Source organism: Panthera leo, chromosome D1 (assembly GCF_018350215.1).
Source record: "Panthera leo isolate Ple1 chromosome D1, P.leo_Ple1_pat1.1, whole genome shotgun sequence".
Lineage (NCBI taxonomy): Eukaryota > Metazoa > Chordata > Mammalia > Carnivora > Felidae > Panthera > Panthera leo.
Genome location: NC_056688.1, coordinates 71,146,181 through 71,164,171, shown reverse-complemented (window position 1 = coordinate 71,164,171; position 17,991 = coordinate 71,146,181). Strand labels below are relative to the sequence as shown.

Genomic DNA, 17,991 nt, shown 5'->3' with positions numbered 1-17,991 from the left:
AGAAGACCACAGAATGGAAAGATAGGTAACCTGAGTTGATCAGGTAAATGTTGTTTAATTATCACAGTCCTTAAGGGATCACTTATAAAAATGCTTCATACCATAATGTGTGCTGGGGTGGGGGGCTATTTCCCCCCTACCCTCCTAGATTCTTGTGGCTCTTCCACTAGTTAAACTGACGTAAGACAGATTAACTGGAGAAAAACATTTAATTTCATATGTGTAGGAGCACCATAAAAATATGAGACTCAAGGGCAAGTCTGGCAGTTGAGGCTCATAAACCAAACTGAGCTAAGGAATGGGATAAGGACCTGGGGCTTTCAAAGGGGAGGAGAGTAATTTACAGGGCTTTAAGAAGAGCAGACAGTTTGGTAATTAGATATCTGTCTAATGGGACACGGAGGAATTTGAACAAACAAGTCTTGCCAACTTCCCCACAGCTTACCACACTTAGCTTGTACTCTTTTGCAGTCATGTCTTGGTGACAGGGCCCTTCTTAGACCAGGTCCTCTAAGTTATTTTAAGCATTTAAGTGAGAGGTAAAAAGCTCTTCCTGAATCTTACCAGCCTTGATTGTCTTTAGCTCAAAATAACCCACAGGCCAAACTGGCACATTTTGGTGAGGCTCATTCTGAATCCATTCAACAAGAAGGGAAGAAAATCAGATGAATAATAAAACATGCAAAATAGTAAAATTATTTTCTCTTTAGGCTGATGGTCAATTCTCTGATGGAGATTTTGAAAATTAGCAGGTTCAGCTAAAGACTGCAGTGCTGATAACCTCGCCAGTTTAGGACCTTGTTCCTGAAAAGGCACCCTAATAAAGGGCTGGCTACAAGGGAGGTAGGATCCACTAGCCCAGCGAGGGAGGCTATGCTAACATGTCCTCAGTGCTTTTGGCGTCAACCCTCTGTAAACGGCCATCTGGCTCGGTGCCTCACCAGGCCTAGAGCAGAGCCTAGACCCAAAAGGTCACACCTACCTCCTCACAGCCGGTTCAGAGCCAGGCAAAACCAGGAGTTACTATCCTGGGGAGCGCGAGGGCCCTTCAATCAGCCAGCCAATGGCTATGGAACCATATCAGGCCAGTGGGAGTGCGGGGAGGCTGAAGGGCGAGCTGGTCCCAGGATGGCGGGGATTTGCAGCCCCAGTTTCGGGCCTTGGGGGACCCTTGAGGGAGCTAAGGAGGACGCAGCGGTGCTCGGAGGCACACTCTTTCTGCTGCTCTTTGTGCTGGGGCCATCCCGGCCACGTATCTGCAACATCTACTCGCTGGCCGCCTCAGGCGAGCTGCCCTACGTCTGCATGAGAAAGCAGAATCAGGTGTACTGCCGCAAAAAGCTCGATGGACTACTGGCAGGGAGGGCCCCTGCCTTCCGGGGTGGACTTGACGCCTGCTTCTGGCTTCGGACAGGAGCTGCCAGGATCTTCTCCCCTTGCCCTCTCCCATAAAGGCTAGCGTGGCGCGGAGAAATCCACTTCCTGCGTTGGGGAGGGAAGTCTTTGAGGCCTCGCCCCCAACAGGAAAACCCCCGCCTACTTGTGGTCGCCACGCTCCCAACTCCCACGTGAATCTGGATTTAAACTTCCTGCCCCTGTGGGCACAGCGGTCTTGCTTCCGCGCCTGCGCATTGGTGCTCAGGCCACACCAGGCGCCGTGTGTAGGCGACCGCCGCTAGCCTCAGGGAACCGGTCCTGGATCCAGCTTCTTGGCCCTGCGGGGCTGCATGCCGTCATAGTCAGGTTTCACCCACAGCTTCTTGGGAAAAATGAGGCGTCCGAATTCTAGGAACAAATTTATGGTTACTAGGACGTTCTTGGATGTTTGCGTTTGAGGTTTAGGTGTTTCCCGTGGGGATTAGAACGCAGGTGAAGGCCCTTGGCCAGGATGGGCTCTGGAAAATAATGGTGAAAGTGAATGAATTTATCACTAAAAATCAGTGCGGAGTCTTACAGCGCAGAGTGAGCAGTGTCGCCGTGACGGGCCAGGAGCATCCGCAGCAAACACGGAGACTGCGCAGCTGCGGGCCACCCTCCCTTCCAAGGTGACCTCAGGTAAACTCCAGACCACTGGGCCGAACTACTTCCGGCCTCTCCTACTAAGCACTTACAGTCTCACTGTCTAGAGAAGGAAAGTTCCAGCACAGAAATGCTGAGTGACTTGCAGACAGCAGCTAGGCCCCTCCATGCAGGGGACAAGGCCAGGACTCAAGCTTGTGATTGGAAGGGTGTCCTGACCTCAGAAGGAGACAGAAGTTTCCAGAGCATTGGCCCTGGCTGAGCTCACCTATTTTGTTTCGAATCCATCCATTCCTATGCAGCAGGCTGTGCCAGGAGCTGGCAATGAGGTGAGGAAGGCAGACACGGCCCGATTTCAGGGAGTTCGAGCCAAGTGAGAGCAAACCTGAATATCGACCCCAATTATGAATGATTAGAAGGAAAAGTAGAGCATTGCTGTTTGGCAATTGTGGTATTTCAGGTTGGGGCTTAAATCCTTACCGGAACCAGTGTTTCCAAGAATTACCCTAGGTTTCTGCAGAAGGTTCCTAAGGGTTTATATTGCTAGGGGAAGCTGGACTTGTGTAAAGCACATAATTCTTAGATTTTGTTGTTTGTTCTCCAGTTCTCCAAGAATTGAGTATTTCTATTATTTCCATTTAATATATTTGACCTCTGGTGTGTTGGTACAAAGCATCATAATATTCTAGAGGAATCCCATGATGTTAAAGCGTGAGACTAGAGGTTGGTAAAACCTGACCTTCTCTGAATTTTAATTTTTCCTCATGTGCATAATGAGAACAATAACTGAAAACAATAAAGTGCTATTCAGATGTTCTTGGTTGTTAATTATAGAACAGATTTATTAGGCCAAACAAATTTTTAAGGTATTTTTAAACCAGTTATTTGAAATAGATGGTTTCTTACAGGAAAGGCAACTAAGTATTTTGTATATAAATCTTTGAACTGGAAGGAACTCAGTATTTACCATGAACGGTCTTTTTGGATGCGGGTGTAAATTTCCTATCATAAGAGATTACAAATTAAATTATAAATGTGCTGGAAGAATGCTATCTTGGGATAAGTAGATCCTAGTACAATAGACAAGAATTTGGCAGGAATCATCAGTTTTATTGCTGATACAATTATCTGAGGTGACCACGGTTCTTTACAAACTGGGCTTTTTATTGGACTAGTAAAGTTGAATAGGGGCTAAACTGTGTCATTAGGTATAAGAAACACAGAGGAAAAGGAGGAGATATTGTTTGCCTGGGTCTGCCTTAGACTTAAATTGAAAACCCCAAACATAATAACTCTTCAGGCTATGGCAGCATTTGATCTTTATCCTAGTAGTGAAACACCCCTAAAGGTCTCCCATTATCTTAGAGGTGGTTCCCAATTCTGACAAAGTCTCAGAATTAGTATTTGTTGTTAAAATACTATACCTTTTTTTGGAAGTGGGAGGAAACACTTATCTCCTGTACTCTGCTGTTTTCTGTTTTCCTCTGTTCTCTCATGTACTTCTGGAAGGTTGTGGAAATTTGCTTATAGGACTGACTTATAAATAGAATCTTATTTTTCCACTATTTTATTTCATAATTTGGAGATGTATGCTCACAGGAAAAAAGAAAAGAAAAACTTGGACTTTAAAATTGCTTATGAGAAATGACAATCACTTCAAATAACATCTACTTTTTTGCAGTCTGTGACTTCAATTATCCTTTATAATGCTTAAAAGGAAGACAGCCAGTTTCCAGGCAGTTGCCAGGGGCTGGGAGAAGAAGGAAATAGAGAGTTAGCATTTGATTGGTACAGAGTTGCAGTTTGGAAAATGAAAAGAGTTATGGAGATGGATAGTGGTGATTGCACAACATTATGAATGTATATAACACCACTAACTGTACACTGAAAAATAGTTAAGTTGGTAAATTTTATGTTCTGTGTATTTTATCATAATAAAAATTGGAGAAAAGAAAGGGATAATTACCAGTGCTAGGTGTTAAAGATGAGTTATCATGGATCTTAGTCTCTCTCTTTTTTTTTAAATGTTTATTTATTTATTTTGAGAGAGAGAGCACAGACGAGCAGGGAAGGTACCGAGAGAGAGGGAGAAAGAGAGAATACCAACCAGGTTGTGTGCTGCTGTTGGCACAGAGCCTGATGCAGGGCTCAGAGCCATGAACCATGAGGTCATGACCTCAAAACCAAGAGTCAGACACTTAACTGACTGAGCACCCAAGTGCTGATTTAAAGAGTACACTCTAAGCACACCCAAGTGCCCCTGACTGATCTTAGACTTTGTCTTTGGTGTAAAAAGAAGGATTAAGACTTGGATACAAAAACAAAGAACAACAAAGAAAGATTCTTCTTGATCTAGACTCTGTTCTGAATCTTCATCTAAAGGATAGGCCTTGGGCCCCCTTTCCTGTCCCTGACCATCTCTCCTTCCAGGCTTAGTGCATAGTTCCCTAAGTTCTCACTGCACAATCTCAAACAGGTACATTTAATGCTAACAGCTTGTGTGAGGGATCCGTATTCACTCTTTTCTGTAAAACACAGGTATTAAGTTATTAGCATTCTCCAACTGCTGAGTGCTGTATAAGGCACTCTGAAGACTGCAAAGAAAAAGAGATAAACAACCCCTGACTTTAAGATACTTAGAATATCAGAAAGGAGAGAAAGGTGTTAACCAATTCCTATCATGTGTTCAGAGCTATGATAAAAATGCTGTTAACCTTGCTGCTTGGAGTGTGCTCTTTAAATCAGCAGCATTGGCATCATTGGGGTGTTTATTCCCAGCTCAGATCTACTGAATTAGAATCTATATTTTAACATAATGATATGACTCATAATGCATATGAGTCACCTGGGGATGCCAATGCTGCCAGTGCATAGATCACACTTTGAGACACGAATTTATAGAGTACAAAGGAAAGGATAATTCTGCCCAGCTGAGTGAAGAGTGAGGGTGTCATTGCAAGCATCACAGAAGGGGCACCGTATGCATTGGGCAAAGAAGGATGGAAAAGACTTTGCTGAGCAGATGAAGGAAGAGGGCTAATGGATGGGCAGTCCAGGCAAAGGAGATAATATACATAAAGACTTAGGGCCATGAACAATATATTTGGGGAATAGTAAGTAGTAGCAGCAGTAGTAGTAATAGTGGTGGGAAAATGGATGAAGAGAAGTTGAAAATCTAGGCTGGGCCCATATTGCGAAAAATCTTTTATGCTCTGTCAAACACTATAAACAATAGGAATTTCAGAAGTTCTTTGAGTAGAGGAGCAACAAGATCGTATTTTCTCATTTAAGTGAAGAGGATCAACTGAATGGGAGAGGGCCAGACCACAACAAGAAGCCAGGAGGAAGTTATTGCAACAATCCAGGCATGAAGTGAATGAGGGCTGGAACTAAGGCAATAGTTATGGGAATGTATTTTGTTTTAAACTGCTAAGTTTGTGCTAATTTGTTATGCAGCAATAGATAAACACAGATTTTAGTGCCTAGAAGTGGGATCGTGCTGTAACAAATACATAGGAATGTGAGAGTAGTTGTGAAACCAGAGATTAGGCGATGACTGGAAGAGTTTTGAAAAGCATGCATGAGAAAGTTCAAATCCCATTGAGCAAACTGTAGTAGAAATCTGGACTTTAAGGACACTGCTGGTGAGGACTCAGAAGGAAGGAAGAACATGTTATTGGAAACTGGGGAAGGGAGGTCTTACTATATAATGAGAGAACCTTAGCATAATTACCTCCTGCAGTTATGTTAAAAGAAGAAACTGTGAGTGATGAACTTTGATATACAACTAAGAAGATTTCCAAGCAAAGTGTTGAAAGTGCCACCTGGTTTTTTTTTATTGTTTATACCAGAATTTGAGAGACGAGAGATAAATTGAGGGAAGAATTCTTAAAACACTTGAGCAAAAAGGAACCCAAATCTACTGATTTTGAAAAAAGCTTAGTGTTTCCAGAGAGCAGGAGAAGCTAAATTTAAGAGATTCACTCTTAGGAAAACATGCTCTAGAGAAAAGGCTGAGGTCATTACAGCATTTTGCTAAGACCTAAGAAAGATCAAAAAGGTCAGAATATTCAGTTACACTAAGTGTTCGTTTGAGATATTCAGAGTCTGCCTCACAGATCCTTTCACTCAAATCAGCGGTCTCCAGAAGACTTAAGAACATTGTCCCTGAACTATTTCAGTGGGAGCCAAGGATAGAGAAAGGATTTTCTTGAAAAGATTTGTGGGTGTGTCCTGTCTAATGGAGCAAATCCCTGTGAAACCGTGGAAGACCTGCAAGGCTCTTGGGGAAAAAAAAAAAAAGTTTTAGCAGAAATACTGCCAGTTTGGACTAAAAGGTACGAGAAAAGTACAAAATTAAATGAGGCTGTTGGACTCACAGATTCTACTCTTTAGAAGCAGGCTTATAAAACAAGAGAGCTGCAAAATGTGTTATTTTTCACGAAAAAGGAAGGATGATTCAGAGGGCAGAGCTGAGAGCCAGGGAAGATTGTTCTCAGGCCTTGAAACCTAATCAAGAGACATTTGCCCAGTGGATTTTTAGAATTACCATGTACCAATTATTCCTTTTTACCTTCCATTTCCTGCCCCTTTGAAACCAGAAAGTCTGTAGCTGTTACCCTACGTCTGTCCCATCATTGTATGTTGGGTATGTAAAGGACTGTCTCTTTAGTTTTACATATCCATAGATGCAAAGTAATTGCCCCAGGAGTTGTACTTAATGGATTACATCCAGGAACCTCATCTACATCTGGAATTGACTTGGATGAAATTTTGGGCATTGAGCTGATGGAATGAGATTTTGGGAAACATGGAAAGACAGTGAGTATATTTTGCCTGTAAGCAGGGCATGAATCGCTGGGAGTCAAAGGGTGGATTCTGCTAGGTGGAATTCTGACATAGTCCCCAGGATTCCCACTCTTTAGGTGCACCACTGCACTGTCCCTTCCACTTGACTCGGAAAGGACCTATCACTTCTACCATTAGGTTATCTTAGATGGCAAAGTAGAAGGATTTTTCATATGTGTATAAAATCCATATCCATTGATTTTGTGTTACTCAAAAGTGAGACTGTCATGGGTGAGTTTGACTTAATTAGGTGAAAACGCTAAAGGAAAAACTGTGTCTTTTCTGAAGAGAGATTTTCCGCTGCTGGCCTTGAAGAAGCAAGCCACCATGAGTTCTGTGGACTTGGGGAAATATATTCTAACAACCAACATGAGCTTAGAAGAGAACAATGAGCCTCAAATGAGACTGCAGCCTGGTCAATACCTTGAATTCAGCCTTGCGAGACCCTGAGCAGAGGGTCCAGCGAATTACAATTTACGTATATAAGTGTAAATACTTTAACGATATATATATATATATATATATATATATATATATATATATATATATATATATATATTTGTATATTATAAATAACATCTCCTGCAGCTTCTGTTTTTCTGTTTCTCTGGAGAACCCCAACTGATACACCTGTTGTGCATATCTGTACTTTTCTACCTTATATTCATTAGTGTTTTGGCCATTGGCCATGGCTTACTACAGACGGCCCCCCTTTTATTCTATTTTTTCAATTAAAAAATATATTCAACTCTTAAATCAAGTAAAAAATAAAATTGGTGTTATAATTCATTGTTAAAATTATACTAGCTTTTATCATTATGCATGTGTATACCTTTATTGAGATCTTTATTTCTTCATATGGTAGCGAGTTACTATCTAGTGTCTTCTTATTTCCGTCTGCAGAACACCCTTGAGCATTTCTTGCAAGGCAGGGCTAGTGGTAATGAGCTCCCTCAGCTTTTGTTTATCTGAGTATGTCTTAATTTCTCTCTCACTTTTGAAGGACAGTTTTGCCAGATACCAGATTCTTTGTTGACGGTTATTTTGAAAGTGATTTTTGTACATTGTCCCATTGTCTTCTGGCCTCCAAAATTTGCTTTCTCTTTCTTTCTTTCTTTCTTGTTTTTATTTGCGTATAGTTGACACACAGTGTTACATTAGTTACAATTGTACAACATAGTGATTGGACAGTTTATACATTATGCTATGTTCGCCACAAGCATAACCACCACCTGTCACCATACATCGCTATTACAATATCATTGACGGTATTCCTCATGCTGTGCCTTTTAGTCCCATGACTTATTCATTCCATAACTGGAAGCTGGTATCTCCCACTCCCCTTCACCCATTTTTCCCAGTCCCCAACCCTCTCCCCTCTGGCAACCATCCGTTAGTTCTCTGTATTTGTAGGTCTGGTTCTGCTTTTTGTATATTCATTCTTTTTTAGATTCCACACATGAATGAAATCATATATTTGCCTTTTTCTGATTGACTTATTTTAGTTAGCATAACGCCCTCTGGATCTATCCACATTGTCACAAATGGCGTGGTCTCATCCTTTATAATGGCTGTGTAATATTCCATTGTGGATGTATACTACCTCTTCCTCATCCATTCATCTCATTAGACAGTTAGGTTGCTTCCATATTTTGCCTATTGTAAATACTGCAACAAACAGGGGTGCAAAGGGCCTCCAAAGTTTCTGATGAGAAATATGATGTTCTGTTTGAAGGTCCCTTGTACGTGACAAGTTGGTTTTCTCTTACTGCTTTAAAAATACTCTGTCTTTGGTGTTCAAAAGTTTGATTATCATATGTCTTGGTGTGGGTCTATTGAATTCATCTTAGTTGAAGTTCGTTGAGCTTCTTGGTGTGTTAATGAATGTTTCGTCAAATTTAGAAAATTTTCAGGCATTATTCCTTCAGATATTCTCTCTGCTCCCTTTTCTCTGTGTTCTCCTTCTGGGACTCCCACAATGTGCAGTTTGGCCTATTTGAGGGTTTGCCACCGTCCCATAGGCTCCGCTTGCTTTTCTTCAATCTTTTTCTTTCTGTTCCTCAGTTTCATATCTTCAGGTCTACTTATTCTTCCTTTTTTACTCTTCAGGTCAACTTATTCCTCCCTTTGCCTGCTCAAATATCTTTGAACCCCTGTAGTGAATTTTTCCTTTCAATTATTGTGCTTTTCAGCTCCTGAATTTTTTTTTTGTTTTTGTTATTTAAATTTCTCTCTCTTTACTGATATTTCCATTTTGTTCATACATTGTTTTTTGATTTCTTTAGTTCTTTGAGCATCTTTGAGACAGTTTTTAAAAAGTCTTTGTCTAATAGATCAACCATCAGTTCTTTTTCAGAGACAGTTCCTGTTGTTTTATTTTTTTCCTTTGAGTGGGAAAAAGCTTCCTGTTTCTTTATATGCCTCATGATTTTTGGTTGAAACTAGACATTTGAATCCAATAACGTGAAAAGTTTGGAAATTAGATCCCCCCCTGCCCCGCCCCACTTCTACACAGGATTGGCTGGTTTTGTTTTCTTCTTATTTATTGTTTCTTTTTAAAACATTTTTTTTTAACATTTATTTATTTTTTGAGAGACCGAGAGTGAGCAGGGGAGGGGCAGAGAGAGAGGGAGACAGAATCTGAACCAGGCTCCAGGCTCTGAGCTTTCAGCACAGAGCCCGATGCAGGGCTTGAACTCACAAGCTATGAGATCATGACCTGAGTCGAAGTTGGACACCCAACCGACTGAGCCACCCAGGCGCCCCTATTGTTTCTTTTTTAAGTTTACTTATTTTGAGAGAGAGAGCACACTCAGGTGAGCAGGGGACAGGCATAGAGAGAGGAAGAGAGAGAATCCCAAGCAGTCTCTGCACTGCCAGTGCAAAGCCCAATGCAGCACTCGATCTCACAAACCGAATCGGGAGATCATGACCTGAGCCAAAATCAAGAGTCGGACGCTTAACCAATTGAGCCACACAGGCATCCCTGTTTTTGTTATTTTGATTATGGTAGGCTGTCTCTGTGCCAAGGACCAGCTATAGGTTTAATTTAAGGTCTTCTCAGGTCTTATCTCCCTGGGGATTCAGTCTCTTATTTTCTCTTATACTTAGCTTGCTTCTCCACCCACCCCCCCCCCCCCCCCCCCCAGTATCCTGGCATTTATGTCTGGCTCCCAAAAGGGGAAGGAAAGAAAGAAAGGTGAATTGGTGGGGAAAAGGCAGTTGGCCCATTAAATCCTTTTGAAGTAACGTTAGCTAGAGATGCATGTGGCTTGAAACAGTGAGGGGAAGTATAACAATAATGGCTGCCTGCCTGTGTGTGTGCCCTCAGTGATCAGAAGCAGCAGAGAACATATTCCCAATATTTGGAGAACAGGATCCTTTTAACCTACCCTAGCTCCCACAAGCTGTGTGTGAGCTGTTCCAGGAACATCTGCACAATTGCTTGCCATGAGGCTGATGAAGGGAGGAGATGGGTAGCTGCTACTGTGATAAGAACTAAAATTGACCAAAATTAACTGCAACTTATGGACCAAGCTTTCCCTTGGATATTGGAAACCTTCAAGAGACTCCAGAATTTCAAGATAGACAGATTCTGCAAGTGCAATTTTGCCTAGGTGGTTGGGTGATTCCTTGTGGTTCCTACTATGCCAGCCTCCCAGAATCCTCTCCTTGACTTTAATCTTAATATAAATAACAACCCCTTACTATTGCTTACAAAACACTCTAAGTATTACCTAGTTGCTCTCATTCTTGGTTGAAAAAACTGAGTATGTTTTTTAAAAAGCTGATGATCAGGCACCATCCATAAAAGTCTATTTTTAGCCTCATCTCTTTCCACATTATCTTTTGCTCTCTGTCTCAACTTTGCTATACTTTCTGTTTCTTAAAAATGCTTTATAGTTGTGTGGAGTAAATATTTATCAACTGATGGCTGTCAGGAAAGAAAAGGCCTGGGTTGTAATGTTTGCAAAATTCCACTGTGTAACTACTCCCACTGTGTCTGGTTTCCAGCTACCAATGAGCTATGACTGAACACAAAGTTGGGAAGAGATGCTAACAATGGCTTATGTAAGCTGACATGAGCAGGCCCCATCATGCTATGGATACTATGACTGTGCCTCTGCGCTCTATGCCTGAATGCCCCTTAATTCTCCCATGATAGCCTTTCAGTCTTCAATCTCTCATAAAAGTTTCTTTCTTTCTTTTTAAAATTTCTTTTTTTTTAAGTTTATTTATTTATTTAGAGAGAGAGAGCAAGCAGGGAGAGTCAGAGAGAGAAGGAGAGAGATGGAATCCCAAGCAGACTCTGTGCTGTTAGTGTGACATGGGCTTGAACCCACAAACCGTGAGATCATGACCTGAACCAAAACCAAGAGCTGGATACTCAACCCACTGAGCCACCCAAGCTTTTTAAATTTAAATTTCTTTCTTAAGGAAGCTTTTCCCTCGTTCTGGCTAGGCTACATCTTTGTTAAATATACCTATGCTGCAGTGTACGTTCCTGTTAGTTATATTTTATATTAATATTTGATATTTTTCCTATTTATCCACGCGTGAGAGTATCGACCACGTGTTTCCTATTCATCTCTGTATCACCACTATATTAGTTGTAGCCTGCATGGCACAATACATAGATTAGGTGGCTTAAACAACAGACATTTATTTTCTTAGTTACATAGGCTGGAAATTGGAGATCAGGATGCCAACACAGTCAGTTCTTGTGAGGTCTCTCATTGCAGAGCTGCCTTCTCATTGTGTATCCACATGGTACAGAGAGGGGGTGGGGAACACATGCAACTCTATGGTATGTCTTTGTAACAGGGTACTAATCCCATTATGAGGGCCCCACACTCATAACTTCAACTAAACCTAATTATTTCCCAAAGACCCCATCTAAAACTACCATAACATTATGGATTAGAGCTTAAACATTTGAGTCTGGATGAGGCTGAATGATTTGATCAGTCTTGGGAATCAGCCGAGCTTAGCACCATCTCCTAGATTTCATACCTGCCTTACAGACAGGCCCAGCATTCTTTGGCAGCTCCCCAGTTCTGGTGTATGTGACACAGCTTTCTGGTTTCTCTAGGGTTCTCTGGAGTTGCGTTGCATTTCTAGGACATACCCTGGGCCCAATCTTCAAGAGGCTTCAAATCCTCACCTCTGGCACCTAGATATTTTGCCACTTCCAGACATCCAGTCTTAAGTGACTGGGGAGGCACTCTCCAACAAAGGTAGTGTTTCTCAGTGATGCTCTGAAAAAGATCTGGTTATTTCACAAGAGATGTGTGGCATCCAACTGCTACTTTATAGGTTAATTTCCTATACAGTTTTAAAGCTCCTACCATGCTTCATGGGATCATCAGTAAATCCCCATATTTGGACAGAAGGACCAAATGTTCTCATTTGCAGAGAAATAATTGACTAGACCTGATCCAATGACTGATGGGCTCATTCAAGCTCTTGTTATTTCTTACTTCCCCAGGTGCTTTTTTCTTCTGACATAATACTGTTCATTTTTAGATATGTAATAGGATATGTTATTCCCAGGAAAGCTTTTCTCTCTGGATTAGGTTAGGATATAGCCTCTTGTACTACTCAAAGGGTACTTTTAATCAAAATGAGTTCTAATTGCCCCCTTCCTTCATATAATATACACTTATTGCACACATACTATACTTGATTCTAAGTTAAGTGTTACAAGGAGAGCAAAATGCAGTCCCTGTGTGAAAGGGGAGGAATATTGGTTAGTTAACAATCAAATATTCACACTAATAAATGTATAAATTAAAACTGAAATGGTGAACTGAAGGAAAGGTATGTCTGCTTTTTGATATCAAATAAGAAAGAACTATAACCTAGACTCAGAGGGTGGTTATCTGGGAAAGCTTCTCTGAGGAAGCAACACTTAGCTGAGATCTAAGAGATGAATATGAGTCAACCGAGAATAAAGAAAATAAGGCAATAGCATGTGAAAAGGCTCCGTGATAGGAAGAACATGCAGATTCTTAACTGAAAGAATGCCAGAGTGCAGGGTGGGAAGGAGACCATGGTGAGAATTGTGGTTGGAACAATAGTCAGGTGCCACATTATACATAGCTTTGTGGACTCTTTTAAGGGTTTTGTACAAGATTTGGCTACACTTAGTGGGCAAGAAAATACAACTTTCCTAGATCTACAGGAGAACTAAACTCTCCAGGAAGTCTCTAGAGTACCCACCCTGCCCCCTTTATGGAAAAAATTAATCTCCTCATTGTTCTGGCAAGCCTGAGTAGAAGAGATGACCCCAGATTGATAGCGTTTGGCTCAGGGCCATACCAGAGACAAGGATAGAATATTTGTTAGTCTGTCCATAACTTATATGCAGCAGCTGCTACAAGAATATCTAGAAAAATTTCAAAAACAGAGCAGAAATATCTAAAGATCCAAACAATTAAAGAGCCTTCTCGCCTATACCAGATATATTCTTGAGAACGAATAGATAATTTTTTTTTTATTTTTTTTTTTAACGTTTATTTATTTTTGAGACAGGGAGAGACAGCACGAACGGGGGAGGGTCAGAGAGAGAGGGAGACACAGAATCAGAAACAGGCTCCAGGCTCTGAGCTGTCAGCACAGAGCCTGATGCGGGGCTCGAACTCATGGACCGCGAGATCATGACCTGAGCCGAAGTCGGATGCTTAACCGACTGAGCCACCCAGGCGCCCCACGAATAGATAATTTTGTAGACTAGATCCAGCTAATAAGATGGCTCATAGAAAACCAAGCCAAGCTAGGGCTCTCATGCAAAGAAAGTATGATTTGCTTTAAATCTCCAAAGTAACCAGTCTTTGCTTTAGAGGTGTGTTCTCAGTCACAGCCAATTCTCCCTGGAGAGTTGGCCCAAGGATAAATCTCTTGAGAACCAAGTGAAGCAGGAGAGCAGAGCTAGTGATTCTTCTATCAGAGGAATTTTCTAAGGAAATAATGCAAAGATAGAATGAGCTATCCTAGGAGATAGTGACCTCATAATTTAAAAGTATATTAGAAGATGACTTTGGGGGATGTTGTACAGAAGATTCAAGTATGTGGGTTGGTCTATATGGCCTTAATGGTTTTGTCCCATTATGAGAATCTTAGAGGCAGAGAATGATGTTAAAACAGTAGCTATAGGATAAAGAGCATTGAGAACTCAAAGGGAAAGAGGCTGGCTGTAAAAAGCACTCAATAATGAGAAAGAATAGAAGGACTTAATTTAGTCTGAAGTGGAAATAGCTTATGGCACTGTACCTAATCTTACCCAGGCTTTGGAATGGGAGAAAGAATTCTGGTATTGCATCCTTTCTGAAAACTGTGCTTCCAACTTGTACATCTAACTGCATGCCCTGATTATGATATCCAGATTTGGGGTTTGAAGTACAGTTATTGTGGTTTGAATGGATATTACTTATCCACAGCTGTGTAACAAATTACCTAAAAACGTAGCAGCTCAGAAGAACAAATATGTATTATCTCACACAGATTCTGAAGGTATGCTATCTGGGAGAGGCTCAGCTGGGTGGTTCTGGCTCAGGGTCTCTCTCGAGGTTGCTGTCCAGCTCTCGGCTGGATCTAGAATCATCTCTAGGCTCCCGTGGGGCTGAAGAAGCCATGTCTGAGCTCTCTCACTTGGTTGTTGACAGGCCTCCATTCCTTGACACATGGACCCCTCCACAGCCTGCTGTTGAATTGAGTGGCCTCATTTCATGGCATCTGGCTTCCCACGAAGGAGAGACTCAAGAGGGAGAGAAGTATGAGCAGGTGAGTGAAATGGTGCTCCAAAAGGAAGCAGGACTTCTATCTAGAACACATTAAGATCTCTTACAGCTCAAGAAGATAATGTACTCAATTCAAAATGGGCAAAATAGTGGAACTGGAACTGGAAAGGGAAATACTATTTTTGAGACACAGGGAGAGACTGAGTGCGAGCGGGGGAGGGGCAGAGAGTGAGAGACATACACACAGAATCATAAGCAGGCTCTAGGATCCAAGCTGTCAGCACAGAGCCCCACCCGGGCTCGAACTCACAAACCTAGCGAACACGACCAGAGCTGAAGTCAGAGGCTTAACCGACTGAGCCAACCAGGTGCCCCTCAATGTACTCATCTTTGAAATGGGGACCATATTCCATCTTGACAAAATGTCGTTAGTAGACCTGTGCCAGTCCCCGAGATAGGCACGGATTTCCAAGAGCCTTCAGGTCCAAACGGGGCATTCCGTGAGAGTGCAATCTGTTTTCCACATTCCCATCTTGTATGGGTTCCTAGAATGTGGTTCCTGGCTGGTCTGTCATGTGGACAAGGAGCTAGAAACCCCGCCCAGCCTCAGCCTGAGGGTGTAAGACACCAATGCTTCCCAAGCCACCAAATAAACCTCCGGCCTTTCCCTCGTCCTATCTGCCATCCATCACCTCTAGGTCCTCAGCCTGCCAGAGCCGTTTGCCCAACTGCCCCTTGCTTCCGGCTGCTGTTGGCCAAGTTGTCCCAATGGTGTGCAGTCCCAGCCCTGCACCCCCCCGCATCTCCCGCTGGAGAGCAGAGCTCACATGAAGGTACTGAAGAGTCCCTGCGGACACTAACGCTCACATTCAAAGCTTTCACACACACACTCATTTCTGTCTCCAAATCATGTACCCACTCCCCAGAGCACAGGCAGGCACGGGGGTCTGACCCACGAGACCTCCATGTGGGTTTTCTCCTAATCGCAGCCCAGCCTGCCTCCGAGTCTCTCATAGGGTCGTGTGCACACAAGCATGATGCAAGTCCGCTCTTATCATACCTGCCTTCTCATTTAAGTCTGCTATCTAACATGCAATTATACTCAATCTCAACCCTCTCCAGGACCCATCCCACCTGGAGGGTTTTAGGACCCGCCCACCTGATCTTTCTGCACCCCTCTTTCCTAGAGGTCCTGGGTGCCTCAGCGCAGAGAGTATGGAGCTTCTCATGGTGCCCGAGATCTCCGGGTCTGACCGTCCTCAGCATCTACACACCATCCCAGTGCCGCATGCGTGGCCACGGCGGCAGTCAAGGTATTGGAGCCACAGTGGGTGGGGACTACATCACTGGCTGTGGCCCACAGAGACCCCACTTAGATTCTTGCAGACATAGCAGAAACATTAGCCTGGGTACATTGTATGTGATCCGGGCAAGGGTATCCTCAGTCCCCAAAAGCCTTTGCGTTGCATAGAACTCACCTGGCTTCTGACATGTCTCCTTCCCTTCCAACTTTGTGCCTCTGTGTTGAGGACAACTAGCTTCCGAGATGCGTCCATATCGGATTTCCTCCCGCTTAACTCCTGGTGCTGCCCCCACCGTGAGGGAGTAAGTTCACGACTGGGGAATTGGGAGTCTAACACTCCCTCTTCTTGGGATACCTGGGTGGCTCACTCAGTTAACCCTCTGACTTCGACTCAGGTCATGTTGTCCAGGCTCACAAGTTCGAGCCCAGGTGGGGCTCTGTGCTGACAGCTTGGTTACTGGAGCCTGCTTCCCATTCTGTGTGTGTCTCTTACACTCTGCCCCTCCCCCACTCATCCTCCCTCCCCTTCTCTCAAAAATAAACAAACATTAAAGAATTATAAACAAACAAACAAACCTCACTCTCCTCACAGCAGACTGGCAGGTTCTCCCTTCTAGTGTGAACTGCAAAACTATTCTTTTCTGAGTCCATCCTGATTTACCAAGTAAAGTCAAGGAAGTTTGGACCTTTGTGTGTGTGCAGGTTGCTTAATTTATGTCCAGCTATCTCTGAAACCTCTCCCAACTTAAGGCTAGTGTGTAAGTTGCCAAGGAAAATACTGATTTTAAAATACTATTTTGCCCTTGATTTTGGAATCTTATTTCATAACTTGCTGTGAGGAGGATGTGTTGGGCTCCGTCCGCATCGGGACTCGAGTCCCCCAGTCTTGGCCTCATAGCCACGACCTCAGCTGGGGGAACGGTAGCAATGTCTCCTCCCTGCTGTCAGTTCCTGAGTACACAGTCTCTTGGCTGGACACAGAGCCCAGCACCAGGTCCCACAAGATCATCTCCCACAAAGCCCCTGAACACTGCTGCTGGAGGGCTGGGTGAACAAACCACAGAAGTGCACTCCCAAGGATGTTTAGAAGATCAACGGCCAACAACTTCCTGATCATCTTCTGAGCCAGTTCCAGCCCTCTACACACAATCAGGGGGTACCCCTAGCAAAGAATGGTGAGCAGAGCAAAGGACAGGGCTCTGGATGGTGGATCCCAGGCGCAGTGAGTGCATGCCAGAGGCTACACACAGGCAACCACTGCTGACCCAGTCTAGGACCTTGGGTCAGCAGTTGAGGTCCTGAGCTTTCCACCTGGAGGTGCGGGGCCAAACTGGTGAGGGTGGAATAGCAGATACTGTGTGGCAGGAGGGTTGGGCTCTGCCACTTGAGGCAGTCACAGGGGACTTCTCTCAGGTGCCACATACTTGGACAGAAATGATTTCCACTCCAAGACTCAAAGTTTATAACATAAGAACCCTATGAAATCATTTGTAAATACATGTATTCGTGGACCACATTTTGCTGATGAGAGAACCAGCCATACCTTCATCCAGTGCAGTGGTGACGAATGGATAAGAAATGACTAAGTAGTGATACATGGCCACCTCACTTTGCAGGCTCAGGACTTTGCCTCTGGCTGCTGTGTGTGCCATGAGCCTTCAAAGCCAACATTCATTTCTCACTTTGAAATCGTTTGTGGCTACAAACCAGAGGCTGGTGGTATGTGACAGGAATCAGGGTCTGTAGCCAGAAGATGCTAGGGTGGCTTCCAGCAATTTCCAGCTTTACTTTAAAGGCCGGTCTCTCCACATGAAAAAATGCTCCACATCACTCATCATCAGGGAAATACAAATCAAAACCACAATGAGATACCACCTCACACCTGTCAGAATGGCTAATATTAACAACTCAGCAAACAACAGATGTTGGCGAGGATGTGGAGAAAGGGGAACCCTTTTGCACTGTTGGTAGGAATGCAAACTGGTGCAGCCACTCTGGAAAACAGTATGGAGGTTCCTCAAAAAGTTAAAAATGGAACTACCTTATGACCCAGCAATTGCACTACTAGGCATTTATCCAAGG

The 17,991-nt window shown here is 43.3% G+C and overlaps 1 long non-coding RNA gene across 1 annotated transcript; it reads left to right on the top strand.

Moving 5' to 3' along the window:
• The first annotated feature begins 1,905 nt into the window (after positions 1 to 1,905).
• LOC122200056 lies at positions 1,906 to 15,913 on the top strand. Its single transcript, XR_006193707.1, has 3 exons — positions 1,906 to 2,055; positions 14,532 to 14,649; positions 15,794 to 15,913. It is a non-coding gene; the product is annotated as an uncharacterized LOC122200056 (long non-coding RNA).
• Positions 15,914 to 17,991: the final 2,078 nt, after the last annotated feature.